This window comes from Ambystoma mexicanum, chromosome 5p (genome assembly GCF_040938575.1).
Source record: "Ambystoma mexicanum isolate Mex_15411 chromosome 5p, UKY_AmexF1_1, whole genome shotgun sequence".
Taxonomy (NCBI): Eukaryota; Metazoa; Chordata; class Amphibia; order Caudata; family Ambystomatidae; genus Ambystoma; species Ambystoma mexicanum.
Genome location: NC_090930.1, coordinates 1029605687 through 1029617976, shown reverse-complemented (window position 1 = coordinate 1029617976; position 12290 = coordinate 1029605687). Strand labels below are relative to the sequence as shown.

General features: G+C 46.0%; 1 protein-coding gene across 2 annotated transcripts in view; it reads right to left on the bottom strand.

Moving 5' to 3' along the window:
- DUSP22 (dual specificity phosphatase 22) overlaps positions 1 to 12290 on the bottom strand; it is a 479337-nt gene that overhangs the window by 124382 nt on the left and 342665 nt on the right. The gene's annotated exons all lie outside the window — the stretch shown is intronic.

The window sequence follows — 12290 nt, the reverse complement described above, 5'->3', positions numbered from 1 at the left end:
ATCACAATTTGCTTACATTTTAACAGAAAACACCCCCTTGGTACTATTCAAACAGTCTGTCACCAAAGGAATGAATTGCAATTTGCAACTGTGGGTCACTTTTTCATTGGTGCCCAAGACAGTTTTATGCTCCAATCCGACCCTGTGAGCCTCCCCTGCCCATTTCCCCTATAAAAAAAAAATACAAACATTGTTTTTGTATTTCAGGCTGAGGTCTCGCACGCCCCACCCCTCCATCCCCCGGGCGTGCCCCAAAGTTTGAAGACCTCTTGCTCTAAGGTGAAAAGGATTGGCCTTGAAAGTGCACAAATGTTCAAGTTCAAAAGGAAAGACGTAACTCCAACTCAAAAGTTCCCGAAGGATAAAGTTCACAGGATTGCTCCCTTCCCCAGGTTCTCTCTTCAAGATACTTTAAACTCCTAAGGGTACGAGTCTTCCTTGGAATTATTATATAAAACAACTTGGCTGTTACTCCCAATTTCATAGGATACCTGGTGTTCTCTCCTGCCAGGTTTCTTCCCCACTTTAATGTAACCTTTTCTCCTATAATGACCTTCTCAAGTGATTCGCTTTACACACTAGCCAACTTGACTTTGCCTGGTATACTCTCCTGGCAGGGCTTCCTCATGTGCTTCACTTTGCACACTTGCCAACTTGACTTTGCCTGGTATACTCACCTGCCAGTGTTTTCTCATGTGTTTCACTTGCAAACGTGTATATATTTTGCATTCAGTCTGTTATTTCCCCTTTTTAAATATTGGGTCTCATATTCCTTTTGATAAGCTTTCTTTATAGTCATTTGTCGTTAGTAAGGTTGCCAAAGTGCCCCCGTGTCACAGCTTCCCTTCTGAGGACTCATCGACTTTCTGTGGCGTCCTTCAGTACTCCCGAGGTGAACGTGAAGTTGATCTTCGCCGTCCCACCCCCACTTTCCAGGCTCACCGACTTTGCTTTTAGGCTCCAACATCCTTTGTGGCTCCTGCCCGACTGCCGTTTGCTTCTCCGTGCTCAGGCAGCGTGGATACTGATATCCGGTTCCTGCAAACGCCAGGAAGTCTTCCTCTCATGGATGCTATGTGGCAGACCGGCTCCTGCAGTCTTTTTTTCTCTGGTCTTCACCTTGAGCCGTTGGCTCCATGGTCTTCCTTGCAGCACAGTAGACCCTCGGTCAGCACAGAGAGGACGAGGCGTCACCAGGCAGCGACTCCCATCTATCAGCTGGTTAGGGTTTTTGAATGTCCCTGCACCTTTTATGCGCTCATAACCACTAGAGAGCATCTTGTGCTCCACAGCTTTACTGATTCTCATTACTCCAGTCAGCTTTCTCGTCGCAGTACTTTCACATGCATAGTCAGTTCTTGGTGACTTATGTATAGAACATTGGAAGGTATTCTTAGTAGCTTCCGTGGGTGGTTGAAGGGAGAAATGACAATATGCCATTAAGGCATGGGGAATGGAAGGGGTAGCCCTAAAAAAAAGGAAAAGGGTGATACCATGTCTCATCCAATGATGTATCACTACCGGAGGGTCACCTCTCCCCATGTGGCCCTCCCTCATATAGCCGCCCTCAGGATCAGGTAGTAGCTACCATCCGCTAGCCACATGGGGAAGAGGCTACTTCTGGGAAAGGAGTGATATTATCAGGTTCATCACAGTATGATCCCGCTCGATGCTTGTTCCTCCTCCCACCTCTAGTCCATGCCTGGGGCAAACTGGCCCGCCAAACCCTTCCTATGCTGGCTTTCTAATGAGGTTCCACTCTGCCACTCTTCTTGGGGCCTCCTTCTTCGTCACCACTTGATGCCCTTTGGCCTCCTCTTTACCTTCCTCAACCATCTCAGTCTTCCACACACTTCCAGTTTCCTCTTCAAAACCTAACCACACAGTTCTGCAGAGATTTCCAGGTCCTGTCCACCCCCACCTTCTAGTCACTAACCTCCTCCTGAGGTCTTTCCTCCTCTTCCATGAGCCTCTTGGATCTTCCCCACCAACCTCGTGTTCTCCAACTTCATGTTCTCTTTCATAGACAACTTATAATTTCCTCTCTCCTACAACCTGCGTGTCTCAACCTCTGCGTCTCCTTCGCCGCCAACCTCTGCGTCGCCTTCGCCGCCAACCTCTGCGTCTCCTCTGCTACCAACCTCTAGGTCTCTTTTGCAGCCAATTTCCTGGATTTTCCAGCTAACCTCCGATTCTCCTCCACTACCTTCCTGATCCTCTCCACCAACCTCCTTCTGATGTTTCCAAACCTCCTCCTCTTGTCTCCTTACTCTCATCTAATCTCCTCCATAGACTCTGCGTGCCCATCACTCGCCTAGGATCTCCTTTCTCCAGCTCTGTCCTCCAAAGACCCACACTGCCACACTACTTGTGGGCTTTTATAGCCCCGTACTCTCTCGCCCCAGGCTGCAATCAGGTAGTAAGGGTCTGCACATATGCCTTTAAATTGGTGAAGGGCATGTGATTGTTCACAGGGTCACCCAAGCTTACTCTGGTAGTTCGGGGCAAAACCAAGCCTTCATCTGGCCTGTGTGCTACCTTCAAATACACTTTCACTTCCCTGTTCCTGCAGAAAACTGTTTGGTAAAAATACAGCTCTCCCACTTCACCAGTATGTTAACTTGAAAATCCTCTGACAAGTTGTTTAATCCCTCAGTAAAAATTACAACTTGCAAAGGGAGACTGTCACTAGACAGTGGTTTGGTAAGTCTGCATAATGTTTGGGGAGAAATGCTGCTGGAAAACCATGAAAGAGCAACAGTGGACCATATGTGGATGCTTGGGGGTATCTTGGAGCCTTGCAAGTGGATTATTCTGTAGGCAGGATCGTCAGCAACAACAAAAATGTGTGTTTTTATAATATTGGTCTATACAACTGAGGGTCTTTGAATCTGTCTGTTTTCCTTCTGTGGATCTTAGGGTCTAGCTAGTTAGACTTTCAGGCTCTTCCACCAGAGGAGAGGATTTGTATAGATTTCTCCTGTGACTGCCGCCTGCCACACGACCGGGACCAAGCGAAGGTTGCAAAGGGATCCTCACAATACGGCCCTAGGCCCGTCATCTACTAGCTTGAGGAAGTACTTGGCCACTCCCGCCTGGGGTCCCCAGAGTTAGGCAGCACACATACTGGAATGAGCTCTCAGAGACACCCCCACCCTTCACTAGTTTCCCTGGTAAACTCCACTTCTTGGTGTCAATCTGGGCTTGGTACTTTGGGCCTGGGCATCTGTGGACAATTTCCCAATATATAAACAGAACAATGTCCTTGTTTCCCCTGGTCGAGGCTCCTAGATTTCACCAACTGGTTTGAGGTAGATGAGTCGGTCGAGATACTTGGCTTTTCTAGGAGTCACATGGATCTTGGCTGGTGCCTCAAAAAACCCCAAAGCCTTTGCTTAAGTAGACACCACTGCGTACGCTTTGAATCTGATCTCCAGACATTGGACTGTCTCCGTGACCCGGGGCGATGAACTGACTATACACAAACTATACACAAACTCAAACTGAATCTCCTTGCTCATTCTTAAAGGGCCATCTCCTACTTGTCCCCTGCTCACTGTGCTAGTTGTAAACTCCTGTCAGACCTCCTTAATGCTTGCCATGTGCTCATTCCTGTTCCCCGCCTTTTAAACACACTATTTATGTTTTGGGTTCATGCATTTCTCCCAATACTTCTCAAACTTTCTCTTTATCTCCTCCTTTGTTCTCTGCAACACCACCTTCTTAGACCTGCACTTCACCACCTCTTTAGTGCCTCTCTCTCGCTCTCCGCCTCTGCATTAGATCTTCTTTCTTCTATCTCCCCTTTCCTTTTTCACTCTACTTAACTTTTCTTTCATCTCTCTCCTTCTTAGTCATCCGTTCTACCTCCTCAGCTCCCCTCTCAGTTTCCTCCAGGGATGATGTCCATCATTAACTTTTTAACTGTTTTCCTTACCTTGTCCTCCCCTTCTCTCGACACCGCTTTCCCCAAATGGTGGCCTCCTTCTCAGCCTCTCCTAAATCCTGCAGTCATCCACTTCCAAACTCTAGCCATCTCCCAACACCCACACTCTGGGTTTACAGGCTTATATGGAGCCCTGTTCCCACGCTCTTGGCATGGCGTACCAGAATTGTGTGCAGCTTAGTTGCCTGATTGGTTATAACTGGTGGCTGGTGGACTGCTGCAAAGAAGCCAGTCTGTTTATTTGAATGTGCGGGACCCCAGGCCTTTGCTGGTGTGTGGCACCTTCGAGTCTCTGATCACACCCAGATTTAAAGCTTCTGTGGGAATTTGAGGTCGCCCCCAGATTTAGCCATAGAACGGGGAACCTCAGGGTTGCCACTAGATGAGCAAGAATCACAAGAGTTCCTCCTGGAGCTGGAGAACCATGTAAAGAACCATGTAAAGGGGTCACCAAGTCCAGGTGACCTGAAAGTTAAAACCTTACTTAACTGTCACTGCTAGTTCTGAGAAAGATACCAAGAGTTTAGGAGGAAGGCTGGGCAGAGCATAGGAGTACACTCTGGTATTTACAACACGCAGTTTTCTCTCCTTCAGGTGGGCAGCACATAAAAAATGAATTCTTCAGATATTGTGTGTATGTGAAACTATCCCAAACAAACGAAAAGCACACAAAATCGCTTACCTAGAGAAACATTTCATACACATCTCTGAGCGTTCCACTTTATGTTCACTGAGCTAAAAAACCACAGTATATTTTTTTATCTGTGAAGCCATATTTTTACTTTGTGAACACGTGAAGAATAGCGGGATTTGCAGTCCACTAATAATGCCTAAATGATCAACGAAATCAATATAAAAGCGAAAATCAGTTACCAATAAGTGCCACAAGAATAATTGCCAAAGTTCAATGGAACACAATGTGTGTAAGTGATCATCAGTCTGTTTACAGCACGGGTCTTCTTCCGTGGCAAGTTTACGATTTAGAACACGTTTTTAATACTAGTAGTTTCAATGGTCCACAATCCCATAAATGTCATCATTGTGCAAGGTTAGGCATGTAGACAACATCCTCCCTGCATTGTACTCCAGAAGGCCGCAATAACATTCATGCTGCTTTTCGGTCCATGCAGTTCATCACAGCATGCGGCGATGGATGTATACTTTACTATTTTGATAAATATTATTATTGGTCATTCAATCTGATTCCCATTGCTGACTAAACGCATCCACAGTGTTTTCCATATTCGGTCCGCTCACTGATACGAGCCTGTACAGGGTAGTTGACTTTACTGCAGTAACTGTACAGACATACCCTAACATCAAACAACAGTAATACACATCGGTTCCCCTACATATTTGTTAATTAGGTTCCTTTCCAGGCCTATGCCAGGTTTTGGGCTTTTATAAGTTCTCTCTTAAGGTGCATGATGGTCAACATTGGACGATGCAACACTTTCAACTTGAGTGGACCTCGAAAGGATGCTTCCAGTCGAAAGGAAAGCATGCTAAATTATAGCTAGGCTGCGCTGAACCCCAAAATAAAAATGATTATTAAATATGGTGATGAGATGGTAATACTCAGGCGCATTCTCGATTGGTGTGGTTACAAGACCTCACTTTGATCAATTTTGCATGCTGTTTTTCAATCAAGATTTTTTCACAACTCGTCCCATGTGTCCTTTCAGGTTAAAAATAGGGGAGCACGATTATTTTCGAGTATTTCAAGAAGCTGTGCAGATCCTACTCTTATGAAGCAAGTACATGGAATACTCTCAATTTGCACACAAGGGTTTGAACCAGATAACTTTAAATCTATTATTTCTTCAATGCTGCAGCTTTCGGTCACTCCACCCCTCAGATGCGTTTGCGTGTGTCTTAGCAGAAGAAACCATAGTTGTGTGATGGGGTGATTGGTCTCAACAGAACCTCTGTTCCCTGCAGATTTTGCATTTTGTCCACAAATTAAGGCAATCCCAAAAGAGCAGCACTGTTACCCATCCAAAGATTCCAGTTCTAAACCAACAAATGGGTATAGGGACAGATAGACAGCAATGGAAGTTGAGGCGAGCAATGAAAAAGAAGGAACAAAACAACAAGTTGTGCTTCACAGACCAGACAACGTATATTGGGTGCACTGGTTAAGCTAAAGCCCAAACGAGGTTAACAGAAGGGAAAAGCCTTGTGCAAGAGGAAATCTACTCATCCATAGCTTCACGTGAATAACTATGCTGATGCACGAGTGCATACATTCAACAAGCACCTGAACAACAGGGAGCTCTCTGTTCCGTAAAAGGGACTTGACCCTGCCAGGAGAGGTTAGGGAGCAGCCAAAAATTGAGGCAGGATGCCTACCCGGGTTTTCATCAGAGCAGGTCCTGCCCAGAGGCGGGGTGAGGAAGTTGGGAGGGCCCAGTCTATGTCACCTTTGTATGTTCCTTGTTACAAGTGGCGGGTATCATTATCACCCAATGCCTGAAAAACGTTGTGCCGGCCAGAGTTCTGTTTCTTTCATTGAACGCCTGGTACCAGAAAGGGAGAAGTCACGGCACTCCAAGAGAAGGAATCACCAGCGACGTAATGGACATAGAACCACTAACAAGACCCCCACAAACCATTACCACAGCAGAAAGAAAGTCAAGGCGCCTCTGCAACAGCAACCTGGTCGCGGACCCCACACAGAAAAGACTGGTGTGAATGGTATGATTGAAAAGGGGCGAGGCTAAACAAGGATTTGGAAACTTCCCGCCACTGTGGCACTACCCAGGGGGGAAAGCTAGATCAGATCGGCCCCAAAGAACAGGTGAACATACGAGCCAATGGGAAGGGGAGGAAACGAAGATCACAGTGAGGATACAAAAGCACTGCAGAAGGGTGTGCTGTTCGGGTGAGGACAAGTGGAGTGGGGGGGGGACCAAAAGTCTAAGTGGAAGGACGGACAGTGGAGCAGCGAGCTGGGAAGGCTGTGGAGAAAATTGTTGCAGGCGAGTTGCTGGTTGTGAGAGACTGTGGTTCCTGTGTAGAAGAGTGTGTAGATGATCGTTGATAGTTGCGAGAGAGAGAGAGAGAGAGAGAGAGAGAGAGAGCAGGAGGATAAGTTAGTGAGAGGAAGGAGGGAGAAAAAGAATGTAAGAGCTGAACGAAAGTAACAGGAGGGGAGGAGAGTATAATAGAGAGGGGAGTAGACAGTATAGCAGAGAAAGGAGAACAGCCCTCTCCTCAGAGTTTGCACGCAGGAGGTCAGAGCTTTCCCATCATGGCCGCCAAGGTATGGAACAATCTCCCCATCACCCAGAATAAGGAACTCTCCTACTGGACATTCAGAAAAAAAACTTTAAAACGTGGCTTTTCACCTAAAAGCTCTTCGAGCTAACAGGCTAAAACAATCGCATATCTGTCTCCCACTCCACCCCACTGCTCCTCAAACCAAGACTAAGACACCATGACAGCCCACCACCCCATTGTGTTTCGTGTTTGTTTACGTATTATCTATAGTCTGTATTTTTTGCTTTCTTTGTCTCTCTACTCTGTATTTTTTGTCTCACAATATAACTAGCGCGTAGATGCCCAAGGGTTCAGTGTGCTGCAACAAATACTAGAATAAATAAATAAGAGGGTACAGAGTAGAGGAGAGAGGAAAAGGGGGAAGAAAGTGGAGAGGAGATTCCAGAGTAGAAGAGGGAGTAGAGGTATAGTTAGGTGTTTCTGTGACAGAAGGAGGGAGTAAAGTAGGTGAGAATGAGAGAGTGTGAAGGAGGACATCAGGGACATAAACGCAAGGGCATAGAAGGATTGAGTGAGAGGAACTGGGTATTCGAAAAAGGCACCATTTCTTGTTTAACCACATCTCGGGGAATTATTAATATAGGCCACCCTATAGGAATGCCAGAGGGGGCGAGATGGAAAAGGATGACGCTTTTAGGCCATCACGTTAATCAGTATTATAGCAAGTGGGTGCTACCAATCTCTACTCCACAGCCCTGGGATTACAGAAGCCTGGGCAAGGAGGTGGAAAGCCTGCGGGAGCCGAGAAGGGACACACCTCAGAGCTCTGAGTTTGAGTCATTTAAGCTGTGTGAAATAAAGAACCATGAACTATCCTCTTTAGTCGGGGTATCTTTAAAGCCATATGTGACAGTATGCAAGACATTAGTTTGATCACAGCATCCTTGATGGATTTCAACCTCTCAGAAAGAAGGGCAGAGTGAAGAACGGAGACTTCTGCGGTAGAAAAGGAGGAATTCAGGATTGTGACGATGGAACTACAGGACACACAAAAACATCTTGGATTTTGGATTAGGTTTTATTAAGCATCAGATGCTTTTTGTTTTTTTTCGGTTGAATGGAAAAATCACAGTCGTATCAATACATCTGTATAGTTTAAGTAAAGGTGCAGGGCTTGGGTACCAAGGTGTCTCAAAGGTTTAACATTGAGAATACTTATCTTCCCCAGTTTCCCAGATCTGGTGCAGTGTGTTAGGGATATAAAGCGCAGCAACCTCTTGACTTTGCCTACCAGCAAGGACTTCTTCACCCTTGTGTACGGGTGCATAGGATCAGATATTTTCGCCATAGAGCCACAGGCTGCCTTCCTGGGCTACATGGGCTGTTTTAACACAAAGTATTTCCTTCCCCTAAGCTGGGGTTTTTGTCAGGCTGTGATGCTGTTACCGACCAGACAAGGGGCCAATGTCTCTAGTTGGAACTTTCCTTGATTTTCTTAATGAGGTCTCACTCCATCTCCAAGATCTAGCCCTGAGCATGCTTTGGGAGCACTCTCAAGCTGGTCTGCCCCGTCTCTGAGATATAGCCCTTATCAGGCTCTTGGCTTTCTCAAGCAGGGATGCTTCTTCCCCAACAACCCCTCTTACTATTCATCTGGTCTCTCTCAGGAGCGAAGGTATCGCTTATTTATCATCTATTTATTATAAGTTCTTGTAACATCGCGCCGCAGGACCATGTGCCTCAGAGCAAGCGTCCTCTCAATTGGGTCTCTCAATGTTTGGACTCGGCCCCAGGGTCTCCTTCTCTCCCCCTCTTGGTTTGTAGGTTTGTAATATGGTCAGCGACAGTAATCCCAACCACTTAGCTCTTATAATGTTCTTTATTAGGATGGTAATTCAACAACGTTTTTGGCTATTCCCCAGTTTCCACCTTCTCTTGTTTTCGGATTAGTTATGCCTCTTTTATACCCTCATCCTCACAAATGTGTCCCTTTCCCTACTTATTGTTCACAGCTGGGTCTGCGTATTTTCCTCCTCCCCTGAATTACCTCTAGGCAACACCCGGGTGATGGCAGGTGAGGGCTTATAAACTGTATGCTCCATTTTGAAGGCAGGTGGAGCCGTGACCTGGGCCTGAGGGCTCTGCGGATATACGATATATTTGTTTGGGTTGGATTTATGACACACTGCAGGACTGTTGGTTTAAGGTGAGGATCTTTATATTCAACCACGAGTCTGTGCCGGCAAACACGTGGCATTCACAGGTAGAAGAAATACAAGGATCTGCAAAAGTGCTCAGTTGCTCTCGGTCCTGTCTGATGAAGGACGCTGGAGAGAAACATCCGAATCCGAATGTGTAGCTCAGCAACGAAAAGGAAAAGACACGCTGAAGAGCCAGAACTGCACACCTCACTCAGGGAGTGGTCTGCCGGCAATAAGAATAAGGATAACTCGTTTTTATATAGCGGTACATGAAGTACAGTGTGCTAAATGCGACCAGCGCTAGCAAGCGACACCGAAAGCCGCCTTCCCATTTATGAAGTAACTCCAGTATTGAGTCGAATTGAAGAACTGTGTTGGGTAACAACTTTGCAAAACAGACTGCAGAGACTAAGAAGAGAGTCCCCGAAGGTTCATGCTATGCTAGCGAATAGAAGGCGAGCACTGATACCAGAAACCGTGCATGAGCGACCAGCAGGGAGAGTCGGATGGATGCTGCGAGAGAAAGAATCTCGCGCCAAGGGTTCGCGCACTGAGAAGAACGCAGAGATTTGACTGACGACACGAGACACAATGGGAAAGAGAAAAGTGTGAGAAATAAATGTTGCCAGTATAGTAAAGATAACTGTTGCAAGTTGAAAGGCTATGAGGCAGGCATATGTGAGGTGGCTATATTTTCATTCATCCCCATTTATTTTTTCACTGAGTTTATGGCCAACATTTTTTCACCGAAAAAACGAATCGAATTCATTCTTTTTTTTTTATTTGGGCGCCACCAATCATGTCTCCCCTTTTATTCATTCCCTATACTCCCACCCCTCGTACCCCTTATATGTCCCTATCCAACCACCCCCCACGCCCCATATTTTTCTACGAGTTTCTTTTGACAAAAATGTTTCGGTAAAAAACTCAACAACAAAAAAAACAGGCGATGAATGAACGTCGTACCATGCAAGTCTGCTAATGAGGTTAAGCTACTGAAGAGAACTGGTCAAAGTTTAAGCGTCGTGTCATGAGATGGGTAGCTAGGAGACTGCAGAAGAACATTGAAACGATACAGAAATGGCGTACGGGCAAAGGCCTGTTGAGAAATCCGAAACACTGTTTATTTCCTGAAGGAACAAGAAAGAGATAGAAATGTTAACAAGAACAAATGCTTAGCCTAAAGTAAAACGTATGGGAGATCAACAAACCCAACATAATGTGTATTTTAGAATGCATAGTACACAACTATGTAAAGACTCGATATAAAACTGCTTCTTTTAGGAGGCACAGTATTGAAAGGCGATGTGAAGCCTGATAGCCAGACACATTACCATATGCCAGAGGCAGAACAAATTAAACTGCAATGAGAATGGGGGTTGGGAGGGTCTGGCACCAACCGATGAAGATGTAAATAATCCTGCATAAAAATACGGAAAGTATGGATCCCGGTGCCAATGGTATCAATGATGTAGAGGAGCAGTTTGAGGGTGCCGCTGAGCGCATTAAACTCCTAAACCCGGCCATTCTTTACCCTGCAGCAGTGAGGGGTGGTGCCATTTTGGAATAGGCCAGGTGGTGAAGTGGTGGCTGCAGAGAGTATTAGAAGCCGGATTGGCTCCAGGAGCGGGGAAGAACAAAAACCCAAGGCAGACGCAATAACCCGTAGCTGATAGCCACTCTCCGATCGCAGCAGGTCTAGAAGATGCATTGAGATCGGGCAGAGAGAGCATTGTGAAGACAGTGGAGGAGAGAAATTGAGGTAATCCCACCCAGGCTTGGGAAGGCCGCGTTGAGTGGATACATGGCAGGGTGGCAGTTGTAAGGCCTTGAGACTGCACTAAGTGGAGACAGTACGTCCTTTCTTGGGAAGACGCTGGAAGAATCAGCCATTGGAATTCTTGCTTGTTCTCCTGTGCTCCGAGCGGAAATACCCATACTATGAACGAAATTGGCCTGGATAATGTCTTTCAGCTTTCATTGCTAGTGGGGAAACACTTATGATGGTGGAAGGTCAACAAAAGATGGAGTAGCAAGTTGTGCTCCAAGACTAAACAAGGTAAACAGTCCTCAACTGTTCATGTTACGGAATCAGCACCTACTTCAGCTACAGAGGGGTCACCATGGGGTCACCATGGAGGGCCTCTTACTGCACATACAAGACTCAGAGTGTCCCTGCAGAATAAGATCCAGTAGGTGGGAGCAGATGTTTCTCTCGTAAGACCTTTTTTAAAGGAAGGTAAGTGAACGAGTCACAGAGAGGGAACAAATAGTCAGTGATGTTAAGGGCTATTTGGGAAAAGTTATGGGCAAAGGGAAGATGATTGGAAGGAAGATCTCGACGGTGCAATGTTCGAGTGTTGGGTATAGTCAGAAGGGAAGGAAGTCCATACATGAAACTGTTTTTGTAAAAATGATTCTTGGAAACTCTACGGATAAGGGGACCCTCAAACCTGTTCACCATACAATGAGCACACAGAGTGCCAGGAAGACGTCCACACGGGAGCCCCAGAAGTGATAGTAGCCACATTTCTTAATTTCAAAGACCGAGATGCAGTAATAGAGGAAGAACGCAAATGTGGATATTTTAAGGTGGGTGCATCAAATATCCTAATTTTCTCCAACTCTACTCAGGAGGTCCAGAAACTGAGAAGATTCTTCAACATGGTGAGGAGAAGACTGCAGGAATAGAATATCAACTATATAATGTTCAGTGCCACAAAATTGAAAGTTCTGGCAGTTGGAAAAGCCATTTTCTTTTAATGCCGGCACAAGAGGTTTGGGATTGGATGGAGAACAGGACACCCAGAGGTGATGGACTGGGAGCACTGAGCAGCATTGCCTATGTGAACTCCAGTGCACATACTTAGTAGCCTGAAGGAATGTGAAAGTCTGAATCTTGGTCTCGTGCATGGTGGAAG